This window comes from Pteropus alecto, unplaced genomic scaffold (genome assembly GCF_000325575.1).
Source record: "Pteropus alecto unplaced genomic scaffold, ASM32557v1 scaffold16, whole genome shotgun sequence".
NCBI lineage: Eukaryota > Metazoa > Chordata > Mammalia > Chiroptera > Pteropodidae > Pteropus > Pteropus alecto.
Window position 1 is genome coordinate 1,980,370 of NW_006438867.1, and position 4,550 is coordinate 1,984,919.

Sequence of the window (4,550 nt, forward strand, 5' to 3'; positions counted from 1 at the left end):
ATTCATAAGCGAATATCTTCTCCCATTCAGTTGCTGTCTTTTTTGTTGATAGTTTCCTTTGCTGTATAAAAACTTTTTAGTTTGATGTAGTCTTATTTGTTAATTTTTTCTTTTGTTTCCCTTACCAAGGAAGATATATCCTAAATGAAATTACTGTTAGCAATATCAGAGGGTTTACTGTCTAGGTTTTCTTCTAGAAGTTTTATGGTTTCGGGTCTTAAATTTAAGTCTTTAATCCATATGGAGTCTATTCTTGTATACAGAAGATTGTCCAGTTGTTGTTGTTTTGGGGTTTGTTTTTGGTTTTTGGGGGGGGTTGCATATATCTGTCCAATTTTCCCAGCACCATTTGTTTAAGAGACTGTCTTTACCCCATTGTACATTCTTACCTTCATTGTCATATATTAAGTGAGCATATAGGTGTGGGTTTATTTCTGGACTCTCTCTTCTGTTCCATTGATCAACGTATCTGCTTTTATGCAGGTACTCTGCAGCTTTGATTACTGGAGACTTGTAGTGTAATTTGATATCAGAAAGTGTGATAACTTCGCTTTTGTTCTTCTTTCTCAAGATTGCCATGGCTATTCGAGGTCTTTTATGTTTCCATATAAATTTTAGGATTATTTGTTCTAGCTCTCTGAAAAATGACATTGGTATTTTGATAGGGATTGCACTGACTCTATAGATTATTTGGGGTAGTATGGCCATTTTAATGGTGTTGATTCTTTCTACCCATGAGCACAGTATATGCTTCCATTTATTTTTAGATTTCTTTTTTCAACGACTTGTAATTTTCTGAGAACAAGTTTTTTATCTCCTTGATTAATTTGATTCTCAGGTATTTTATTGTTTTCGATGCAAATGTAAATGGCATTGTTTTCTTAATTTCTCTTTCTGAAGGTTCAACATTGGTATATAAAATGCCACTGACTTCTGAATATTAATTTTATATCTTGCTACTTTACTTAATTCATTAATTAGTTCTGTAGTTTTTTTGATGTAATCTTTAAGGTTCACTATATATAGTATCAAGTCATTGGCAAATAATGAGAGTTTTACTTCTTCCTCTCCAATTTGAATATCTTTTATTTCTCTTCCTTGTCTTATTGCTGTGGCCAAGACTTCCAATACAACTTTGAAGAAGCGTGGTGAAAGTGGGCATTCTTGTCTTGTTCCTGATCTTAAGGAAAATGCTTTTAGCCTTTCCCCATTGAGTATGATGTTAGCTGTAGGTTTGTCATATATGGCCTTTATTATGTTGAGGTATGTTCCCTCTATTCCCACTTTGCTGAGAGTTTTTAATCATAAATGGATGCTGGATTTTGTAGAATGCTTTTCCTGCATCTATTGATATGATCATATGATTTTTGTCTTTCTATGTGTTAATGTGGCATATCACATTAATTGATTTGCGGATATTGTACCAACTTTGCATCCTTGCATCAATGTTCATAAGAGATATTGGCCTATAGTTTTCTTTTTTTGTAATGTCTTTGCCTGGTTTTGGAATCAAGATAATGGTGGCCTCATAAAAGGAGTTAGGGAGGCTTCCCTCTTCTTGAATTTTTTGGAATAGTTTGAGAAGAATAAGTGATAATTCTTCTTTGAATGTTTGGTAAAATTCATTTACGAAGCCATCTGGTCCAGGACTTTTGTTTTTTGGGTGTTTTTTGATTACTGATTCTATTTCATTGGTGGTATTCAGTCAGTTCTGACTTTCTGTTCCTTCTTGACTCAGTCTTAGAAGATTATATGCTTCTAGGAATGTGTCCATTTCTTCCAGATTGTCCAATTTGTTGACGTATAATTGCTCATTTTCTTATGATCCATTGTATTTCTGTGGAGTCCATGGTTATTTCTCCTCTGTCATTTCTGCTTTTATTTATTTGAGTCCTCTCTCTTTTTTCCCTGATGACTCTGGCTAAGGGTCTGTCAATTTTGTTTATCCTTTCAAAGAACCATCTCTTGGTTTCATTAACTTTTTGTATTTTTTTCTAGACTCTATTTCATTTATTTCCACTCTGATCTTCATTATTTCCTTCATTCTATTCACTTTGAGCTCTGTGTGCTGTTCTTTTTCTAGTTCTTTTAAGTGTAAGTTTAGATTGTTTATTAGAGCTTTTTTTTATTTCTTGAGGTAGGCCTGTAGTGTTACCCTCTTAGGACTGCTTTCACTGTGACCCATAGATTTTGAGTTGTTGTGTTTTTGTTTTCATTTGTCTCTAGGTATCTTTTGATTTCTTCCTTGATCTTATTGAGAACTCATTCATTGTTTAGTAGCATGTTGTTTAACCTCCCAGTGTTTGTGTATTTTCCACTTTTTTTCTTGTAATGGATTTCTAGTTTAATACCATTGTGATTGGAGAACATGTTTGATATGACTTCAATATGTTAAATTTATTGAGACTTGTTTTGTGTTCTAACATGTGGTCTGTCCTGGTACATGTTCTACATGCACTTGAGAAGAATGTGTATTTTGCTGCTTTGTATAATGTGTACTTTTTGCTTTGGGGTAAAATACTTTAAAAATATCTATTAAATCTATATGGGCTAGTGTCTCTTAAGTCATTTTAAATCCAGAATAGTTACCTACTCCACACCATCTTTTTTCGTGACACCAAAGAATCATTTTCAAAGAAACGAGGCCAGTTATCTTCTAAACATTCTACATTGTGGAGCTGTCTGATCATTTCTTTTGTGGTGTCATTTAACTCATTGCTCTAACCCCTGTATTTCTGATAAATGAGAAAGTAGATCTTAAAGGTTTATTAAATTGCAGTTACACTTTATCGATGAAAATGCTTCATAGGTAACACAATGTATTTCATACTGCATCACATGTCAAAAAGCAAGACCAGCTGTCTGACCAGAATGATGCAGTTTCACCCCTGATTCTAAGGATCTCATTCTTGAAAAATAAGTTATTCTTTCCATATCATCAAACAACACGTATTTGGTGAGATGACACTTTGATATCATGAGAATTCTAGAAGAGATTTAGATAAAACTTTTTCAAATAGTTTTGGCATTAACATGTCTTTCATATTATTTATATTAACTTTTCTACTTTATAACATTTCATTTTGAAACATGTTTTCCACAAACTAAAATTTATACAAAAGTAAGATTCACTTTTATAATGATGGCAGACTTACTCCCTAATTAAAATGTAAGTATCTTCTTTTTTTATTTTGTTTGAAACACATATAATAACCAGTATGATAGCCACACATGTACCGAGAGATAAACATATTTCCTAATGCATCAGCATCATCTGGACATATGGGAGGTGGTGGAGGAATTATTGGTGGTCCAGAAGGAAATGAAGGCAGCCAGCATGATAGGAAGTGTGGTGGTGGTGATGGTGGTAGTGGGCCATTGAATTTTAGACCTAGCTTTCTTGGTCCCAATCCTGATGCTGGCATTAAGTGTGGTGGAGGAAGAAACATATTCCATGGAAGAGCTTTTGACTTGATGATCTTCAGGTCCAGAAGACCTGAAGGAGCTCTCACTTTCATCTGTTAAAATTTGACTTTCGTTTTTATTCACCTGAGCATTCTGTTCTGTTATTAGCTACTACAGACATTGGAGAAAGTAGGTCAGACAGATTTGTTTCTATTTCCATATCCACTGTAAACCACAGCGCAGTTTTCTCTCTTAAAATCAACTAAAGTAATGGCAACAGGGTAAATGCAGCTGTATTCTAACCAAATGGCAAAACATTTGTCACCAACTTTCCACTGCTTCAGGGGAGTTGTGGTATGCTTTTTTTTTTCTTTTTTTTCTTTTTTTCTTTTTTCTTTTTTTTTTTTTTAGCTTTTATTCTTAGCGGGCTTTCTTTTAGGTGTGCCTTTTGGTTTACCTGAAGCTTCAGAAATGTCACCAACTTTAGGGCATGTTTAAATAAAGCTACAGCTTTATGGAAAGCTTCTATCAATGCTGTATCATCTCATATGTCAGAATCATAACTCTGGCCTGTGCAATGCCAGAACTGCACAGAGCAGTCCCCTGCTCAGGACATTGGCTCCTACTCGCATGCCTTGGCAAGGTTACTACGCGGGGCAGTGTACGGGCTGAATGCTAATGTGAATATATCTTTAAAACATAATTTCGAGTAAGAAAATAGGTAGAATGAGATTTATATCCCAACGTAACTTAATAAAAATAAAAATACATACACACATGACACTGCATATTTAGTAAGAAGCTTGGGTAGTGAACACACCATGAAGTATACATATGATGTATTATTGAACTGTACACTTGAAACCTATATAATTTTATTAACCAATGTCATCCCAATAATTTTAATTTTAAAAAAGAACATATTTAAAATACAGGATAGGATTGAAGAATTGAGATGAGCAAAAGAATAGAAAGAGAAGGGGAAAAGAATAAATTATAAATACAAAGCATAAAATATAGTGAGGAAGGAGAAAAATAGATTTTTAAAAAGTGTGAAAGTATAATATAAAATAAAAGTTTGAATGCTTTGCATTAATCAATAATAACAATGAGCTGAGATCCTGAAGAGAATTATTTCTTTAAAA

General features: G+C 33.5%; 1 pseudogene; it reads right to left on the minus strand.

Moving 5' to 3' along the window:
* Positions 1–3,158: 3,158 nt before the first annotated feature.
* The window catches only part of LOC102898271, a 31,001-nt pseudogene continuing 29,609 nt past the window's right edge, over positions 3,159–4,550 (minus strand).